This window comes from Cebus imitator, unplaced genomic scaffold, assembly GCF_001604975.1.
Source record: "Cebus imitator isolate Cc_AM_T3 unplaced genomic scaffold, Cebus_imitator-1.0 Scaffold2, whole genome shotgun sequence".
Lineage (NCBI taxonomy): Eukaryota > Metazoa > Chordata > Mammalia > Primates > Cebidae > Cebus > Cebus imitator.
In genome coordinates this window covers 7414192-7436579 of record NW_016107317.1, presented here as the reverse complement: position 1 = coordinate 7436579, position 22388 = coordinate 7414192, and the positions used below count along the sequence as shown (strand labels likewise).

Genomic DNA, 22388 nt, shown 5'->3' with positions numbered 1-22388 from the left:
AAAAAAAAAGATACAAAAGATAAATCAAACAAAAAGCTGGTACTTTGAAAAGATAAATACAATTGGTATAACCAAGAAAAGAAGAGGAAAAAATCCAAATAACCTCAGTGAGAAACAAAACAGGAGATATTACAACTGACACCACTGAAATACTAAAGATCATTCAAGGATACTATGAACACCTTTACCCACATAAACTAGAAAACCTAGAAGAGATGGATAAGTTCCTAGAAAAATACAACCCTCCTACCTTAAGTCAGGAAGAATTAAATACCCAGAGAAGACTAATAACAAGCAGCAAGATTGAAATGGTAATTTAAAAATTACCAACAGAAAAAGTTCAAGACCAGATGGATTCACAGCAGAATTCTACCAGACATTCAAAGAATAATTGGTACAAATCCTTTTGATACTATTCCACAAGATAGAGAAAGAGGGAACTCTCCCTAATTCATTCTATGAAGCCAGCATCACCCTAATACCAAAACTAGGAAAGGACATAACCAAAAAATAAAACTACAGCCTGATATCCTTGATAAACATAGATGCTAAAATCCTTAACAAAATACTAGGTAACCAAATCAACAACATATTGAAAAGATAATTCACCATGATCAAGTGGGTTCATACCAGGTATGGAGGGATGGTTCAACATACACAAGTCAATAAATGTGATACACCATATAAACAGAATTAAAAACAAAAATCACATGATCATCTCAAAAGCAGAAAAAGCATTCAACAAAATTTAGCATTCCTTTATAATGAAAACTCTCAGCAAAATCAGCATACAAGGGACATACTCTATGTAATAAAAGCCATCTATGACAAACCCACAGTCGCATATACTGAATGGGAGAAAGTTGAACATACTTCCTCAGAGAAGTGGAACAATACAAGGATGCCCACTCTCACCACTGTTCTTCAACATAGTACTGGAAGTCCTAGCCAGAACAATCAGACAAGAGAAAGAAATAAAGGGCATCCAAATCGTTAAAGAGGGAGTCAAACAGTCACTGTTTGCTGATGATAAGATCATTTACCTTGAAAACCCTAAGGACTTCTCTGGAAAGCTCCTAGAACTGATAAAAGAATTCAGCAAAGTTTCTAGATGCAAGATAAATGTACACAAATCAGTAGCTCTCCTATACACCAACAGCAATCAAGTGGAGAGACAAATCAAGAACTTAACTCCTTTTACAATAGCTGCAAAAACATAAAATACTTACAAATGTAACTAACCCAGTAGGTGAAAGACTGCTAAAAGGAAAACTACAAAACACTACTGAAAGGAATCACAGACAACACAAACAAATGGAAATACATCCCATGCTCATGGATGGTTAGAATCAATATTGTGAAAATGACCATACTGCCAAAAGCAATCTACAAACTCAAGGCAATCACCATCAAAATACCACCATCATTCTTCACAGTATTAGAAACAGCAATTCTAAAATTCATATGGAATCAAAAAAGAGCCTGCATAGCCAAAGCAAGACTAAGCAAAAAGAACAAATCTGAAGGCACCAGACTACCTGATTTCAAACTAAGCTATAAGGCCATAGTCACCAAAACAGTGTAGTACTAGTATTAAAATAGGAACATAGACCAATGGAACAGAATAGAGAATCCAGAAATAAACCCAAATACTTACAGCCAACTGATCTTTGAAAACAAACAAAAATATAAAGTTGAGAAAAGACACCGTTTTCAACAAATGGCTAGTCATATGTAGAAGAATGAAACTGGATCCTCATCTCTCACCTTATACAAAAATCAAATCAAGATGGATTAAGGACTTAAATCTAAGGCCTGAAACTATACAAATTCTAGAAGGTAACAGTGGAAAAATTCTTCTAGACATTGTTGTAGGCAAGGATTTCATGACCAAGAGCCCAAAAGCAACTGCAATAAAAGCAAAGATAAATAGCTGGGACTTGGTTAAACTAAGGAGCTTCTGTACCACAAAAGGAACAGTTAGCAGAGTCAACAGAGAAAACCCATAGAGTGGGAAAAAAATCTTCACAATCTACACATCTGGCAAAGGACTAATATCCAGAATCTACTACGAACTCAAACAAATCAGTAAGAAACAAACAATCCCATCAAAAAGTAGGCTAAGGACATGAATAGACAATTATCAAAAGAAGATATACGAATGGCCAACAAACATATGAAAAAATGCTCAAAATCACTAATGATTAGGGAAATGCAAATCAAAACCAAAATATGATACCACCTTACTCCTGCAAGAATGGCCATAATAAAAAAAGTCAAAAAACAGTAGATGTTGGGGTGGATGCAGTGATCAGACTATACTTTTACATTGCTGGTGGGAATGTAAACTAGTATAGTACTATGGAAACAGTGTGGAAATCCCTTAAAAAACTAAAAGTAGAAATAACATTTGATCCAGCAATCCCACTACTGGGTATCTAGCCAGAGGAAAAGAAGTCATTATTTGAAAAAGACACTTGCACGCGCATGTTTATAGCACACAATTTGCAATTGAAAAATCATGGAACCAACCCAAATGCCCATCAATCAATAAGTGAATAAAGAAACTATGGTATATATATATATACATACCATGGTATGTATATATATATATATATATATATATATATACACCATGGTATGTGTATATATATATATATATATATATACACCATGGAATACTACTCAGCCATAAAAAGGAAAGAATTCATGACATTTTCAGTGACCTGGTTGAGAATGGAGACTTATACAAAGCGAAGTAACTCAGGAATGGAAAATCAAACACCGTATGTTTTCACTAATATGTGGGAGCTAAGCTATGAAGACACAAAAGCATAAGAATGATACAATGGTCTTTGGGGACTTGGAGGAAAGGGTGAGAGGGGGCTGAGGGACAAAAAACTACAAATAGGGTACAGTATACCAAAATCTTACAAAGAGCACCACTAAAGAACTTATGTAACCAAATATAACCTGTACACCAATAACCTATGGAAAAATAAATTTGAAAATACTGTTGCAAAAACAGAAGATTGGGAAAAGACACAACTGACATACTCAAGTTTTTCTGCATCCCAGAATTGGTTGGGTAACCATACTGCTGTATGGTGCTTGATAGCACATTCATGACAGTTTTACTGAATACAAGTCACTTTATCACAAAAATAAATAAAAATTATTCTGTAATAAATCATCGAGTACTTAGAAATAAATCTAATGAGTGATGTGTAACATCTCTACTCCAAAAATTACAAAATGCTGGCTGAGCACAGTGACTGTAATCCCAGCACTTTGGGAGGCCAAGGCCAGCGGATTGCTCGAGCCCAGGAGTTCAAGAATAGCCTGGGAAACATGGCAAAACCCAGTCTCTCCAAAACAAAAAACAAAAAATAGCCAGGCCTAGTGGCACACCTCTGTAGTCCTAGCTACTTGGGAGGCTGAGGGACTGAGGTAGGAGGATCAATTGAGCCCAGGAGGTTAAGATTGCAGGGAGAGATGATTGTGCCACTATACTCCAGCTTGGGTGACAGTGAAGACGCTGTCCCCCAAAAACAAACAAAATTAAAAAATACAAAAAATTATTAGGAGAGAGATATTGTATTCATAAATTAGAAGATCTGATATTATAAAAATATCATTTTCTCCCAAATTGATCTATAGATTCAATGCAATCCCAGTCCAAATCCCAGCTAAATATTTTTTAATGAATTTAACAAGCTGGCTCAAATATTTGTATAATAATACAAAGAATAGACAGTCTTTCACTTTCAGGTATCAAGACTTACTATATTGCTGCAGTAATTAAGAGAATTAGTGGAAGGATAGATATTAGTCAATGGAAAAGGAAAGAGTCCACTTGATGTATGATAAAAGTACACACAATGAGTTAGGAAAAGGATATTCTTTTTAGTCAGTGTGGCTGGGTCAACTGGATATGAATCAATTGGGTAAAACCACAGGTAAAAATATGAATGAATCTTGAGCTTCTGCCTCACATGATATGCAAATATCAGTCCAGATATACTGTAGATCTATCTACATGTGAAAGCTAAAACAACTGGGCTTCTTTGCACAGAAAGACAAATATCACATGTTCTCATTCATCTGTGGAAGCTATAACAGTGGATCCCATGGCAGTAGAGGGTAGAATGCTGGTTACCTGAGGCTGAAAAGGGAAGGGAGAAGCTGGGATGAAAAGAAGTTAGTTAATAGAACAAAAATGCAGTTCAATAATAGGAATAAGTTCTAACATCCAATAGTACAGTAGGGAAATCATAATTAACAATAATTTATTGTACATTCCAAAATAGCTAGAAGAGAATTATAATGTTCCCAACACAAATAAAAGATAAATGTTTGAGATGATGGATATCCCAATTGCCCTGATTATTACATATTGTATACATGTATCAAAATATCATATGTACCCCAAAAATATGTATAACTATGTTTTTCAAGACAGGGTGTCACTCTGTTGCCCAGGCTGTAGTGCAGTGGTGCAATCTCAGTTCGCTGCAGCCTCAACCTCCCAGGATCCAGCAATCCTCCCACCTTAGCCTCTCAAGTAGCAAGGACTACAGGCATGCACCATCATGACCAGCTAAGTTTTGTATTTTTTGTAGAGATGGGGTTTCACCATGTTGAACTACTAAGCTCAAGTAATCTGCCCGCCTCAGCCTCTCAAAGTGCTGAGATTATAGGCATGAGCTACCACACCTGACTGTGTAATTATTATATATCAATTAAATTTTTTTAAAAAATAGTACTCCTGGAATAAATTATAAAAGAATATTTTAATAAAATGTATAAAACACAAGTTTTATAAAATTTATGAAAGATTTATTAAACAGAATTTAAAAGGCACTAACTATAAAAGAAACAAAAATTGATCAATTATATTACATTAAAATTAATAATGTCTGTTTATCAAAGACATTACTAAGAAGTGAAAAGTTAAGCCCCAGAGTGGAAGATGTTTGCAATACATCTTGCTGACAAAAGGCTCAGATTCAGAATACAAGAGAACTCCTAAAATCAATAAGAAAAATACAGACAATCCAACAGGAAAAACTGGGCAAGAAACTTGAATAGACACTTTGCAAACGAGGATATCTAAAGGGTCAGTAAACATAGCTAAAGGCACTCAGCTTGTTCAATTGAAACCAGAATGAGATACCATGACCATCTGCCATTAACAGTAAAAATAAAAATGACAGTTCCAAGAGTTGACAAGGATAAAAAGCAAGTGAAATTCTCATAAAACTTCTTGGGAAAAAAACGATTCAGCAGTTTCCACTAAAGATGACTACCATATGCTTCAGCAGTTCTACTCCTTGGTAAGTACATACACACACACACACACACACACACACACACACACAATTGTGTATCTATGTTCCCTAAAAAAATGTATAAAAATGTTTACAAAAACATTGTTAATATTAATGAAAATATTGTGGACTTTTCATACAACAGAGTAGTTAGTACTATAGAGCCCTGAGGATGACACAGATTTGCTACATGCAACACCAGGAATAAATCTTACAGACATAATGTTCAGCTAACAGAGACAGACCAAAAAAGTACATCCTCTTTGGTTACGTTTATATAAATTCCAGAATCAGGAAAAATTATTCTACAGTTTAGAAGTCAGGGAAAGCCAGGCACAGTGCTGACACTTGTAATCCCAGCACTTTGGGAGGCAGAGGTGGATGGATCATCTGAGGTCAGGAGTTCGAGGCCAGTCTGACCAACATGGAGAAACCCCGTCTCTATTAAAAATACAAAATTAGCTGGGCATAGTGGCCCACATCTGTAATCCCAGCTACTTGGGAGACTGAGGCAGGAGAATCGATTGAACCCAGGAGCTGGAGGTTGCAGTGAGTCAAGATCACGCCATTACACTCCAGCCTGGGCAACAAGAGCAAAACTCTGTCTTAAAAAAAAAAAAACGAAGAAGAAGTCAGCGCCATGGTTACATCTGGGACTGTAAAGACTGGATAGTTATACCAGAATGGACTTTGGGCTTCTAATAATAGTGTATTTCTTTTTCAGGGTATTAGTAGCTTCTTTTGTGGAAATTGATGAAACTATGTCCTGCGGTCTGTGCACTTTTCTGTATATGTGTTATACTTCAATAAACATGTATTTTTCTAAACATCCAAAGCATTTCACAAAAGAGAAACACCGATTTCCCTTTGCCTAAAACAAATGAGGGATCTCAAGCACCCCTAGCTCAGATATGAAGCCAACTAAACCACTGCACACTCACAAATGACAGATGTCTCCAGCTGCAATTTTCTAAGGCTATATATTCCCAAGTTTCAACTGCTCCACTTATGAGGATTTTTCCCACTCCCGCTGGTCTTTCTATTTTGTCATCCTCTTAGGTCTGAGTTTTGTTTTCTCTTTCCATACATGGTTCTGATGCTGATGAGATCAGACTTTGTTGGATCTCAGAAATTTATTTTCCATTTCTTAATTGCAATGGCAACCATAAAACAATTGCAGAAAGACGATTTGCCATCCAAATCTTAAAAAAAAAAAAAAAAAGGAAACAAAGAACAAAGAGAAAACGTCAATGCTAATCCATCTGCATTATTTGATCCCAGCATTCTCATTTTAAATTCCCATTGAATTTTATTGTGTAATATTAGTGTTTTACAAAGAAACAAGATTTTATGAATTCCTACAAGTTGGAATCATAGATATTTATCCCTTTATTCTTGGATATTTCATTTCCAAGGTCAAAAACAGCATTAATTCAACTTCACATTTTACCAAATGTTATGTTGATGTTCCAAATCCCCCCGGCCCCAACTTTAATTCTTTTCCACTTTTGATTAGTCTATTCCAACAGAACCACAGCAACTGAAATTGCCCTAGAAGAAAGGAGAAAGAATTAGAATGTGGTTATTGACTTTTCCAAAGGTCATGGAAATGAATACATGAACAATCAGGTGATAAATAATTGCTGGGACAAAATGAGCAGTGCAAATGACTTCCTATTGGGATTTTTAAACTTTCTCTGTGATTAAGCTATGGTAAAGAGCAGTGTCTAGCAATTAGAATTTCTAATAAAGAATATGGCCTAAAAGATTTTTTAATTACTTTTATTGAGCTATCTAGACTTGACTCTATTTTTTACAATTGGTACAATTCATCTATAAAAGCAAATTTGAGTCATCTTACTTTAAAGACTATGTAATTCTGATACTAATTTTATCTTATATCAAGATAAAAACCTACATAAGGAGAACAAAATCTAATGTCACAACTTATACTTCCATTCAGAAAAATTTTAAAGAACATTTCTTAAAGTAGTGGTAAATAGTTAAATTTTCTTCCACTACTAAAAAGTCTTTACCAATAAAAATGTGCATACTTGTAATATATTCAGAATGCAACAAAATCATAAAATCATAGGTAAATAAAATATATATTTACCTTCCAACATCTGTTTTTATTACTGACAGTTGGGTAGGAAAACAATTTTGCAAGTCTGACCATTCCTTTAGAAAGCCCAATGACCCTAAAGTAATATTTTTCTTCCTCTAAGTGTTAGTAATTTCCATGGCAACTCTCCATCTGCTTTTCACTATTTTCACAGGCTTTTTAAATTAAGCTTACATATGTCCAAGTTCCAAGATTATCTTTGTGTTTCCATAAACCATATGGCTCTTTGACAAAGTTCATTATGCCAATAACATTAGAGAAATATTTAAATGTCACATCTGTTATGTAAAAAAAAAAAATTGATGTAAAATGCAAGTGAAGTTGGGATGGGAAGCACTATTTCTACAAATTGATTTGTAATCAATTTTTAAGCCAATGACTACACGCTTCTTCTTAGTTTCTAAATCAGAAAAATGAGTTAGATTCCAAGTAGAAAATATTCCATACAGAGTGTTCTTAAGTTTATCCAATACATAAAATCTATAGGAAATACCCAAGGTTCCCAATGTAACCGTTATATGAATTACAGTCTCCATTATATGAATTACACAAGTTTTACTAAGGATTATGTAAAATAGTAAGGTCTCTTTTATGCTACAGTTTGAATGTTTGCCCCTCCAAAACTCATGTTGCAATTTAATTGCTATTGTAACAGTATTAAAGAGGTGGGACCCTTCCAAAGTGATTAGGCCAGGAGAGTTCCAGGTGGAGTTGGTGCCATTATAAAAAGGCAAGTTCAGCCCCCTTTTGCTGTCTCTCATCTTCTCACCTTCCACCATGTGATCAAAAAGACCCTCCCCAGTAGCCAGCATCTTAATATTGTACTTCCCAGCCTCCAGAACACTGAGCCAGTAAGTATCTGTTCATTACAAATTACCAAGTCTCAAGTATTCTGTTATAGCAGCACAACAGACTAAGGCATCTTTATAAAAAAATTTTACTAAAAGGCAGATGGGAGCTATGCGTCAAACGAGTTTGGAACTTCTTTTCCCACTACCAAATACTTGTCATAATGTTAATAAAGAACAGCCTCAAAAATAATCAGAAGCATGAGAAGTGTCCTGTTTTGAAAAAAAATTAAACTTTCATCCAAGATTTATTATTTATTCTTCAGTCATATGTGACAGTAATCTCCTGCCGCAAGGTCTTTCAGAGAGGAAAAATTAACAGAAACCTTAACCTTTGAGACTTTGGTCCTAGGAAAAACAATTGTCTTAATGGCTAGATTTTCTACCAAAAAAAAAAAAATTAATTTTAAGAAGACTTTCTTAAAGATGCAAAAAATAACCTTCAATGGCATTGTCCAGTGGATTTGTTTTCTTCTTTTTTAAGTAGGTAGATCAGTCTTACATATAGAAAAGCCATATGTTGGATGACTTGAGTTGAGAAGAACATCCCTGTTATAATCTTATCCACCACTCTAACTCGCTCTTGAACCCCAAATCTCTACTGTTTGCTTTTATCAGTTTAGGTCATTGAAATTTCCTGAAGAAATACTCACATCTGAGAAAGGTAAACCATTAAACCTCAGCCCAGTTTATTTGCATTTCCCCAGCAAAGAGTAGTACTCTGAGAAAATGGAATAAGTATGTTTCCCTAAGACAGGATGCTAGTGGCCAGGTGTGGTGGCTTATGCCTATAATCCCAGCACTTTGGGAGGCTGAGGCTGGTGGATCATGAGGTCAGGAGTGCAAGACCAGCCTGGCCAATATGGTGAAACCCTGTCTCTACTAAAAAAGTACAAAAATTAGTCAGGCATGGTGGCATGCGCCTGTAGTCCCTGAGAGGCTGAGGCAGAAGAATCGCTTGAACCTGGGAGGCAGAAATTGCACTTAACCAAGATCACTCCACTGCACTCCAGCCTGGGCAACAGAGCAAGACCCTGTCTCAAAAAAAAAAAAAGACAGGATGTGTCCCCACTGAAGCTCTACCTAGTGAGAGCAGATTGGAGTAAGCAACTTCAGAAAAAGACCTTTTAAAAGTTGGGCAGGGAGCGTGTCATGAGCACATTAATTATCTGGAACAGGCCCAAACATGAAATGACAAAGTAAGTCAAGTTGAACTTCTTTGAGTTTGTTCAAACTCAAAGGAGGCATGCCTTAATGCAGTGATGTTTAACTTTGTTTGGATCACAGACTCCTTCCAGAATGTGATAGAAAGCTACAGATATTGTCCCCAAAATTTTCCCTTAAGGCATGGCTATAATTCATATGGTAGCATGTGACAGGATTTCCTTCTTTGTATGGATGAATAATATTCCATTGTATGCATGTGTTAAATTTTCTTTATTCGGTCATCAATCAATAGAGATTAAGGCTTTTGTGAGTAATGCTGCAATGAAGATGGGAATTCAAATACCTCTTCCAGATCTTGATTTCAGTTCTTTTGGATAAAGAACCAGAAATGGGCCGGGCGCGGTGGCTCAAGCCTGTAATCCCAGCACTTTGGGAGGCCGAGGCGGGTGGATCACAAGGTCAAGAGATCGAGACCATCCTGGTCAACATGGTGAAACCCCGTCTCTACTAAAAATACAAAAAATGAGCTGGGCATGGTGGTGCGTGCCTGTAATCCCAGCTACTCAGGAGGCTGAGGCAGGAGAATTGCCTGAACCCAGGAGGCGGAGGTTGCGGTGAGCCGAGATCGCGCCATTGCACTCCAGCCTGGGTAACAAGAGCGAAACTCTGTCTCAAAAAAAAAAAAAAAAAAAGAACCAGAAATGGGAATGTGGGATGATAGTTCTATTTTTTAATTTTTTGAAGAATCTCCATACTGTTTTCCACAAAAGTGGACATCATGCTGTGTGAAATCAGCCAGTCACAGAAGGACAATACTGCATGATTTCATTTATACAAGGTTTTTAAAGTAGTCGAACTCATAGGGAAAAAGAAGTAGAATGGTGGTTGCAGAAGCTGGAGGGAGGTGGCAGCAGGAAGTTGCTGTTCAATGGGTATAAAGCTTCAGTCATACAAGATGATAAAGTTCTAAATAGCTGCTGTACAACATTATGCTTATAGTTAAAATTTTGTTAAGAGTATGGATCTCATGTTATATGTATTTTTTCACAAAAAATGTGGTTATAATATTTGCATTAACTTTATGCAGTTCAAGATCTTTCTGATGCACCAGATTAAGAATCTTTGACCCAGAGGATCCCTAGAACACAAGGAGGTTCTCTGTCCCATGATGAAGCTGGCAGACAGGACTCATCTGAGGAAACAGGACCTCTCCAGAAAGTCGGAATGGTGGCACTAACCCTCCATTGTAACCAGCAGGATCTCTTATCTGATGCAATTCAGAAGAGCTATTGCTATTGCATTTTTTTATTTAAAAATATTAGAGTGTTTAAAAGTATTAGAGTATCTGTAATCTTGTCAGTTATCAATTCCCATTCTTCCTTCTATGTCAATGGTATACAGGGTATCTGTATCAGCTGTTTAGAATTATTTAAAGCAACTGTGACATCAGAAATAATATACCTTTACCCTTACTGATAAGAAAGATTTTTTTTTAAGTGGAAGGGAAGGAGGGAGGAAGGAAAAAGGAGAGTTAACATCTTAGTAGTGAATATGTTCCATCTGTACATAATTGATTGATGTATATATACATTTATACACATATAAACTATATAGGTATAGTCAATATATATACTTAAACATATAAGTATATTGATATACATACTATGTATATTATTACATATTATATACAGTACATTATGTATATTATTACTACATATATAATATGCATAGTACATCATGTATATTATTATTACATATTATACATAGTACATTATGTATATTATTGTACATAGTATGTATGTCCATATGTATATTTCTAATTAGAAAATATATAACCAGAGAGATCGTTGTCAGGTTCTTAGGCAAAACTACTTCTGAAGCTAATTAAAAATGAGGATTGTAGAAGTAGATGTAAAGATTCAAAGAAGTAGAAATCAAATCAATATTTTGTGAAACTTTACTCTTCATCTTGAATCTGCTGGAGTGGCAATCAAAGGTTCTTTATGTGCTTAAGATAAAGTCTTACCCTTGGTATCTCAAGCCTGTAATCCCAGCACTTTGGGAGGCCAAGGCAGGCAGATCATGAGGTCAGGAGGTCAAGACCATCCTGGCTAACGTGGTGAAACCCCATCTCTACTAAAAATACAAAAAATTAGCCAGGAATGGTGGCACGTGCCTGTAGTCCTACTTACTCTGGAGGCTGAGGCAGGAGAATCACTTGAACTCAGGAGACAGAGGTTGCAGTGAGCTGACATCGTGCCATTGCACTCTAGCCTGGGCAACAGAGAGAGAGACTGTCTCAAAAAAAAAATTTTTTTTTTTAAAGTTATATCCTAACACACAATTCCATGTGGAATTATCAAGCAATCCAAATGTCAGAATTCAGACAATTCTTAATGGAAACCTAAAAAGAAACATAAAGAAAAGTATCCTAATCTTCAATTAAAAGTAAAATATGTAAATTTTTCTTAAAGAAAATCTTTTCTAACCACCTACTCTCTCTGTCCCACGTTTCATCTACTAAAATTCACTTCTCCTCTTGCCATCACGGAAAACTCCAGATTATCTATCCACTGCCTTTGACCATGCTGCTCTCTCGCTGTTCATAGAACTCTGCCATCTTGAGGTCCTTTCATTCCTTTTTCTGGACTAATCAGTGCTATTGATTTGAAAGATTCACCAAACACTTTTTGAGTAGTCCTGGAGATCCTGAGTTGTGATATACTGTTTACTGTTTTTTCAAAAAAAAATTTATTTTAAGGTCTCCATAGTATTGTTTTCTAATTTTCATTTCTGCTCCTACTCCTTCCCCTTCGTCCCATACCCCACCACACTAGGCTTAGCCACCTCATTCTCCATAGTATTTATGCAGCTCATATATACATTTATCCTGGCATTTATGGCACCAAAATCTCCCCAAACTTTAATATATTCTCTCAGATAATTAGTTTCCTAGAATATTACAAGCTAGCATATCTGGTCTTCCAGCCCCACCCACTCTCTCTGTCTACACACACACACACGCACACACACACCACCCACTCTCCACATACACACGTTTGCATTATCCCCATACAAATATAATACAAACGTCTTCAAAATAGGCTTAGATTAACTTATATAGCACCTATAAGTGTTAGACTCTGTTGGCTTTCAATACCGTATCATTTCATCAACTTCCAAGGTAGTTTTTATTCCCATTTTGGAGTTCAGGAAACTGAAGCACAGAAATCTAGGTAAATTTCTCAAGTCCCACAACTGGTGGGTGACAAAGCCAGGACACAAGCCAGGCCATTGGACTCCATAAGAGAGGGACATCTGGCTCTTTCCTCTCATTGATCCTATGTAGTAGTATCTTCTACAGAGTCTCCCAGATTGATCCTTCTCAGTTCCCACTGCCAAATCCAGGCCCTTACCATAAAACTAGTCTCCCCACTTAATATCTCACCCACCACAGGCACCTCCAGAAAAAAATCTTCACATACACTATGATCATCACATTGTCCCCTAATTAAGAAGCCCTATTATTTATCAGATTATATCCAGATATCCAGGTTTCTTCTGCTGAAAGTTGGGCTCTCTGTCCCCTGGGTTTCTACAGCATTTTTACATCTACTGTACAACTGTCTGTTTGTTTTACACTGGGGACACCGGGCAGACATTAAAACTTAAAGCTAGAAAATAATCTCTTGCTATCATGTGCTACTTCCTGGACATACTAGGGTGGGGATTAGGCCCCCAAGACCTAAGGCAGACACATCTGTTTTACACAGGGACACAGAGCTCCTTGCCATCAAGGAACTTACAGTCCAGTAAGAGAAAGTGGACACTTAAATAATAATGTAAAAGAGTGTCTAAGTCCATTTTCTGTTGCTTATAACAGGATATCTTAAATTGGGTAATTTATAAAGAAAAGAAATTTCTTACATTTATGGTGACTGAGTCCAAGGTTGACGGGCCACATCTGGTGAGGGCTTTCTCGCTAGTAGGGACTCTCTGCAGAGTCCCGAGGGAGCAAAGGGTATCACTTGATGATGAGCAAGGCTCAAGTCTCACTGCCTCGTCTTATAAAGCCACCAGTCCTACTCCCATGATAACCCATCATTCATTATTCCACTAATCTACTAATGGATTCATCCATACACAAAGGCAGAACATTCATGACCTAATCATCTCTTACATTCCCCACCTCTCAATGCTGCCACCTTGAGGATTAAATTTCAACATCAGTTTTGGAGGGGACAAATACTCAAACCATAGCATTCTTTTACTGGCCCCCCAAAACTCATGTCCTCCTCCTATACAAATACATTCATTCCATCCTCATAGTCCCAAAGTCTAAATTCCTTCTAGCATCAACTCAAAAGTCCAAATTCCAGAGTCTCATCTGTAAGCCTATAAAATCAAAACAAGTTATTTACTGCCAGAATACAATGGTAAGATAGGCATAGGGTAAACATTCCCATGGTAAAAGGAAAAAATAGGCCAGAATAAAGGAGTAATAGGCCAGCAGGGCAGACATTAAAACTTAAAGCTGGAGGCTGGGTGCAGTGGCTCACGCCTGTAATCCCAGCACTTTGGGAGGCTGAGCCAGGGGAACACAAGGTCAGAAGATCGAGACCAGCCTGGCTAACCAGATGGTGAAACTCCGTCTCTACAAAAAAAATATGTATATATATGTATATATATATACATATATATATACACACACACATAGAAAAAGTAAAAAAATTTTTAAAAAACCTTAAAGCTGGAAAATAATTTCTTGCTATCATGTGCTACTTCCTAGAAATACTGGGGTAGGGATCAGGCCCCCAAAGGCCTAAGGCAGTCCCATCTCTACCAAAAAAAAAAATAATATATACACACATAATATATATACATATACACGCATATATATATAAAGAAAAAGTTAAAAATTAAATTAAAAAAAAAGTCTTAAAGCTGGAAAATAATTTCTTGCCATCATGTGCTACTTCCTGGAGATACTTGGGTAGGGATTAGGTCCCCAAGGCCTAAGGCAGTCCCATCCCTATGGCTTTACTGGGAGCAATCCACATGGCTGCTCATAAGGGTTAGAGTGCAGTACCTGTAATTTTCCCAGACAGGCATTGCATGCTGGCTGTGGATCAACAGTTCTGGGGCCCTGGTGGCTGTCCTGTTCCCATGGTTCCACTAGATATTGCTCCAGTGGGGACTTTCTGTAGGGGTCTCACTTCCACAGCTCTACTGGGCATTGCCCAAGTGAGGACTCTGTGGCAGCTCCAACATCGCATTTTCACTCTGGCATTGCTCTAGTGGGGACTTTCTGCAGTGGCTTTGCCCCTGCAACAGGTCTCTGCCTGGGCTCCCAGGCTTTAGCAACATTCATTGAAATATGGCTGAAGGTTGACAAGCCTCCACAGCTCTTGCTTTCTGCACATCTGCAGAATTAGCGCCACATGGACACTGCCGAGGCTTACTTAACATCTTGGACCATTTGAACTCCAGTTAGAGTGGCCAAGAAGCACTGCACCAGAATTTGGGGAGCAGAGTTCCAAGGTGGCCCGGAGCAGCAAGCCTGTGGAGTGTGCATTGGGCCCCTCCCTTGTAGGCCTGTAGGCCTGGGATGGGCTGTGATGGGAGGGCCAGACTGAAAGCTCTGTGAAATGCCTTCAGGGTTCGTCTTCCATTATCTTAAGAAAAAGCACCTGGCTCCCTTCTATCCATGCTAATCTCCTTGGGAAAGGTAGCTGGACTATACCCTTGGTTTCCTCTCGTGAACATGCTTTTTCACCCTTTACGTGGCCAGGCTAAGTTTTCCAAATCTTTCTACTATGCTTCTCTTTTGATCATAAATTCCATCTTCAAGTTATTTTCTCCCTCTTGCAGCTTAGCACAAGCAATTAATAGCAGCCAGGCAGACGCCTGAATGTTTTGCTGCTTGGATATTTCTCCTGCCAGCTACTCTAGTTCATCACTCTCAAGTTCAGCCTTCCACAAAGCCCTTGGCCATGGACACAGCCAAGTTATTTGCCAGTTTATAACAAGGACACAAGGATGGCCTTTTGCCATGTTGCCCAGACTGGTCTCAAACTTGTGAGCTCAAGCAATCTACCCACCTTGGCCTCCCAAAGTGCTGGGATTATAGGCATGAGCCACCGCACCCAGCTACTACAGTTTTCGATACCTTGTTCCTGATTTCCATCTGAAACCTCATTAGAATGGCCTTTACTGTCCAGAGTTCATTCAGGTCATGACCACTGAACCAGTCTCCAAGGAGTTCCAAACTTTCCCTAGTCTTCTAGGAGCCCACAGAGACCCTGAAGCCCATTGAAATTATTCAAACTAGCCAATTCCAAGCCTTCAGCAGAACATAGGCTTTTTCCAGCCTGCTTCTCCAAGTTCTTCCAGCCTCTGCCCATTACCCAGTTCAAAAGCCACCTTTACATTGTCAGATATTCATTACCAGCACCACCCTACTCTCAATTCTAATTTTTTGTCCTGGTTCATTTCTGTTTCTTACATGAGAGTATCTAAAACTGGATGACTTATGAAGAAAAGGAGTTTATTTCTTACAGGTATGGAGTCTGAGAAGTCCAAGGTCAAAGGGCCACATCTGGTGAGAGTCTTCTTGCTGGTGGGGACTCTGCATGATTCCAAGGCAATACAGAGCATCACATGGGGAAGGAGCCGAGCACCCTCGAATGTTTACTGAGGTCTCTCTTCCTCTTCTCATCAAGCCACCAGTCCTACTCCCATGATACCATATTAATCCATTAACCTATTAAGTATTATTCCATTAATGGATTTACCCATTCATTCGGGAAAAGCCTTCACAACCCAATCACCTCTTAAAGTCCCCCCTCCCCCACCTTCAAAACTGACTCACTGGGGATTAAACTTCAGCGCTTCGGCATGAGTTTAGGAGGAGACAAATATTTAAACCATAGATTCATGCTATAGGCACCTTTAGTAATATTTGGAAAATACAGTGAAATAGCAGAGAAAGGAGTGTGACCCGTGGCATGTTTCGAGAGAGACTGAGGTGCTTGAGTGCTACATCATAGAAGGGGCGCGATATGAGACACAGCACAGGGAAACATCAGATTACGGTCTAGTTCACCCAGCATAAGGGAAGTGGAAGCTGCAAGGCAGGTAAGTATGAAATAAGAGATAAGGTGTAGGGAAAAGCTTTTGTATGGATATCTAGAGTTTGTCCTACACTGTTCTTGTTAGCACCTTCCTCTTTAATACTTACAATAATTGCAGCCCTATTTGCTTATTTATAACTACAAGTCAGGACTCTGCTAATTATTTTTCATATATTATTTCACTTACACTTCATGACAGTACTGGAAATTAATTATTCTGATTTTACAGATAAGACAACTAAGGCCCAAAGATACTAAATAACCTGATTAAGCTCATTTCAAAGCAATCTAAATTCGTTTATCTGAATTCACATTGTACCTTTAGTCTGTATTAGCCAAAGCTTGACATTCATTTATTGTCCTTCTGATCACTGTATCTCCCAAATTGGGGAACAAAATAAAGCAATTTTTTAAAATTTTTTCTACAGCATCTTGCAAACAGCTGGGAAAAGCATAAATATATAAACATTCTTGCTTAAAAGTCACTTAAATAAATTCGTATAAGGCTCTTTTACAACTGATCTATTAAAGCTATGCATTGAAATGCAAGTCAAGACTATTATTTTTGTAGTGGTTTATGTAACTGTAAAGATCTTTGACTCTATTAACTTTTTGTCCATCATAGCCAGGCTGATGACAATCACAATGCCGATCAACCAAAGTCTGCAAAGTTGACAGCAAAGGGGGCAGACCAGCCCCTGCCCCCACCTCAGTATGTGAAGACATACCAAGAACACTGCTGGGACCCAACAAATGGCAAATAATGCTTTAGAGCAGCATTATAAAGTTTGTTGAAACTCTTCATTCAGTCATACAGGAATATGGAAATAACACTGGAAGGGATCTTAATCCATCTGGCGCTTTTGTGTGTGTGTGTGTGGCAACAGAGTCTCACTCTGTTGCCCAGGCTGGAGTGCAGTGGTGCAATCTCAGCTCACTGCAACCTCTGCCTCCCGGGTTCAAGCAATTCTTGTGCCTCACCTTCCTGAGAATTTGGGACTACAGGGGCGGGTCACCATACCTGGCCAACTTTTTCTATTTTAGTACAAAAGAGGCTTCACTATGTTGCCCAGGTTGGTCTGAAACTCCTGAGCTCAGGCAATCTGCCTGCCTCATCCTCCCAAATTAGCCAATTTTTATATTTCAAAAAGACAGGGTTTCACCATGATGTTCAGACTGGTCTCAAACTCCTTGGGCTTAAGCGATCTGCCAACCTTGGCCTCCCAAAGTGTTGGGATTACAGGCATGAGCCACCCCTCCAGCCTCGTCTGTCACATTTTAGAATTGTCTAGAATCCATGGGCATCAATCAAGTGGATTCAGAAGTTCCTTGATCAAAATGCTAAGAAATCCATATTCTGCTATTATTTATACTGTGTGACCATATTAACTAAATTTTTCTCTCTCTCTTTTTTTTTTTCTTTTTTTACATGGAGTCTCTCTCTGTTGCCCAGGCTGGAGTGCAATGGTATGATATCAGCTGGCTGCAACCTCCATCTTCCAGGTTCACTCCCAGGTTCAAGGGATTCTCATGCCTCAGCCTCCTGAGTTGCTGGGATTACAGGCATGTGCCACCACGCTTGGCTAATATTGGCATTTTTAGTAAAGACAGGATTTTGCCATGTTAACCAGCCTGGTCTTGAACTCCTGACGTCAAGTGATCCTACTGCCTCAGCCTCACAAAGTACTGGGATAACAGGTATGAGCCACCAGCCCAGCCTATTTTTCGTATTCTTGATGCTCTGGAATCTGGAGCTCCACTGACAGGGGTAGCCCATTCTTACAGACAGCAGACCACTCCCCTGCAAGTGTGCCTTTCATATGCAACCCAACTAATCCAGAGTCTTTACCTCAAACCGCCTCCTCTATCTGCCTTTTCCACTCTGGAAGGCATTATTCTTCTGCCCTAAGCATAACAGACCCAGGTACCAGAAAACTAGAGGCAGTCCCTACACACAGGAGCCCACTGAAATTATTCAAACTAGCCAATCCTAAGCCTACGTACCGGGCCTCACTTGTTTCTTCTTGTGGACCCACAATAAAGACTCTTGCTCGTGCTTTCCTCCTGTTCCTCCTGCCTCCTGAGTGACCGTGGTGCTTCCCCGAGGTGGCCCTGCATGGCCTGCTGTGCTTCCTGTGTCTAGGGAACTGGGAGTAAAAATGTCTTCCTCCATGACAGTCCTTTCCATGTCTGCATGTCTTACCATACATAATTAAAACAAATCCCAGGTACATTTTTAAATTGTGATATTGGGGAAGTTTCTTAACTTTCCTGTGATTCAGGCTATAAATGTTTACAATGAAAGTAATAACATTGCCTGCCTCAAACACCTGTTATGAAGGTCATTAATATGTAGAAAATGTTGAGTTCAGTACTTTTGAGTCCTGAACTGAGTTGAGTAGGGCACATTGAGTAGGGCACATTTAATAGCTGTTAGGGATTATTGTTATGATTAATGAGTTATAAAAATAATGTGTTCTAAAATTCGCATTCTAGGCTGGGCACAGTGGCTCACGCCTGTAATCCTAGCAGTTTGTAAGGTCGAGGTGGGCAGATCACCCAAGGTCATAAGTTCAAGACCAGCCTGGGCAACATGGCAAAACCCCAACTCTATTAAAAATACAAAAAAATTAGCCAGGCATGGTGGCACACACCTGTAATACCAGCTACTCAGGAGGCTGAGGCATGAGAATTGCTAAGGCCTGAGAGGCAGAGGTTGCAGTGAGCCAAGATCATGCCACTGCACTCCAGCGTGGGCAACAGAGCAAGACTCTGTCTCAGAAAAAAATTTTTTAAAAAGTTAGCGTTCTAAACCAGTATACCTTCTAAACTACGGATTACCACTATGGCTTGAATGTCCCCTCCAAAACACATGTTGAGCTTTAATTGCCTTTGTAATGGTGTTAAGGGGTGAGACTTTTAAGAGGTGATTAAGTCATGAGGGCTCTGCAGATGGCTGCCTTCTGTTTCCATGAGGGTTCTTCCGTCATGAATGGATTAACACCATTATCACAGGAATGGGTTAGTTACATTGAGACTGGGTTTATGTGTCATGAAAGTGAGTTTGGCCCAATTTCCTCTCTCTGTCTTGCTGTCTCATACAATCACTTGCCTTTAAACCATGTTATGATGCAGCAAGAAGGCCTTCAACAGATGCCAGTACCATGTTTTTGGTCTTCCCAGCCTCCAGAACTCTGAGAAATACATTTATCCTTGTTATAAATTACCTAGTCTTTGGCATTCTATTACAGAAAAAGACTAAGACAATTACTTTTAGTTTTTATATTCATATATTTACCACATATGGCTTTAGCAATATGTAAGAAACACTAAAGTTTTATGCATCTTAATAATGTCTAGTTTTGCAAAGGGAGGAATTAAATTGAATGCAATGTGAGTATGATTTTACTGTGAGTGGCCCTGAACAACGGCCCAAACTCTAGGTTCAACATGGCTTCCTACGGTCTGATCAATGGGTTATTAAATAATAAAACTTTCTTTGATTCTCTGTGGAAAATACACTTCCACCTTACCCCCCTAAAAAAGTTGGCTACTGATGTAAGAGAATATTAAGTAAGTAAATTTAAGAAAGAGATGTTTGGAAGCCAGAAAATGTAAGTTTTGGATAAATTAAAGGACAAAATATTAAACTCAGCAAAATCTGGAATGTAGAATGTAAAGTTCACCAGATGCTCTATATAAAAACAAGAAAGGGCAATTCTTTAGACTGCTTCAAGGAGTGTTCCAACAAAATGCAAACATTGCTTCTATATGAGAAATCAAACCATGCTTTAAATTAAAAAGGGGATCAACTTACAAAATAAAGGGATGTGTAACAGATGACTCAGGGTAAATGTGATTAGAAAACAAGCCAGAAGCTTACTATGTTTTTAAAACAGTTGCCAAGAAACAATATAGAGTAAGAGCACTGAATTGACCTTTGCTGTCAATAAAAGTAGATTCAAAGTGTTAACAAAGCATTTTCCCCAGAAGTATGAAGTAGACACGAGATCCATCATTAATTTGGCATGTTGCTGTAGAAGCATTTTCTTTCATGTCAAAGAACACATTGCATTATATATTGCAACAAATACTCGATGCACACGAAAAATCACAATCATAAAAAGTGCATATATTTTTAAATATAAAGGGAATATATTTTCTTACACTAATTTCTAGTTCCCAGTTTTTCCAGGCGTCTCCTTTACATTGAATCAATGGTATTAATTACTTAAAGGAAGCCAATTTTAAGTGTTAGATTACATTTGGATACAGTTGAATCAACAGGCCTTACTTCAAAGATGAATTTTTTTAAGTCCAGAATATGAAATTTAACTGTAAGACTTAAGGTAGAAAGAAGGCAGGTTATGACATCAAAGCAGCTTTCCTATACATAGGAAAGGAAATAAAAGCTCAAGTAGCAAGGCAAGAATTAGAAGCAACTAAAAAGGTAAAGCTAGGCTGGGCCCAGTGGCTCACACCTGTAATCCCAGCACTTTGGGAGGCCAAGGCAGGAGGATCACTTGTGGTCAGGAGTTTGAGACCAGCCTGGCCAACATGGTGAAACCCTGTCTCTACTAAAAATACAAAAATTAGCAACGCGTGGTGATGCACACCTGTAATCCCAGCTACTTGGGAGGCTGAAGCAGGAAAATTACTTAAACACAGGAGGCAGAGGTTGCACTGAGCCGAGATCATGCCACTGCACTCCAGCCTGGATGACAGAGCAAGACTCCATCTCAAAATGAATTAAATACTAATAATTTAAAAGGTAAACCAAGAGTATTATAATTCCTGGGACTCCAAGAAAGAAATTAGGGCCTACGTACCACCTTCCTGGGCCACAACCTGATAGAAACGCCACCACTACCACCACACTCCTGCCAAAAAAAGTTTCCCAAATCTCCATGCCTGGCTAGCTAGATGAGCTAGAGCCAGCATTTCCAGTAGTCCATTACTTGAGAATAGCAGGTAGTAGATTCTGAAATTTGTATATGCTCACATGGGTAACACGGAAATTCTGAGAACAACAGACTTTTTAAAGGATAATTTCATTTTTAAGGGAAGTATAACAATGACTTTCATACAAATACAAACTGAGCACCATTCAAAGATTGTATTTAACTCATTAATTAATGAGGAAACTGGTAAGATGTTACAACTGGCTCCAAGGAGAATTCAAAGAATACATGTATAAATGCCATAATAAATTTACAAATAAATGTAAAATGGAGCTGTCTACAGGGCAATTAACTATTGCATCCCACTAGATAGTGCCGCAGACAAAAATCAAATACATCAGTTTTAGTTTTCTACAACTTACAGAATTGTAAAGTAGCTCAAACACAATGAAAGGAATCCGATAACTAGGAAACACTAGACTATGCTTTGTTTTCCATTAAAGACTCGCAGTAATCTTTTCATTCAATTTACAGTCTTTTGCAATCACTCGGAGAGGCATGAGATCTGGAGAAAATAAATGAGAGCCTACAGAGACCTTACCTCCCGAGGCAACGACCTATCTCACAGCCACTAGCAGTGACAGTCAAGAGAATGACCAAGAATAGGATCCAACCAGCCCGCTATGAGAAACACCAGCACAGAAGGCCTAGTTAAAGGTTAAGCACAGAAGGGAAGATAAGGGTCCAGTTGGTAGAGTCCAGCAAAGGCCCAGAGGGCAAAGGCCTCTTCTGCTCTCAACAAGATACTAAGTTTCTGAAGGAACCCAGGCACCATCTTGAGAAGGAGGAATGCGGAGAGATCCCTCGAGAGAGAGAAAAAGCTT

At 38.4% G+C, this 22388-nt stretch overlaps 1 long non-coding RNA gene across 1 annotated transcript in view; it reads right to left on the bottom strand.

Annotated features, from left to right (window-relative positions):
• Positions 1-3008, bottom strand: part of LOC119471257 — a 12799-nt gene extending 9791 nt beyond the window's left edge. Inside the window, exons 1-2 of the long non-coding RNA XR_005200292.1 lie at positions 2745-3008; positions 141-144 (exon numbers count right to left, since the gene is read on the bottom strand). This is a non-coding gene — a long non-coding RNA (uncharacterized LOC119471257). The remainder of the gene's footprint in view (positions 1-140; positions 145-2744) is intronic.
• Between the last annotated feature and the right edge of the window lie 19380 nt (positions 3009-22388).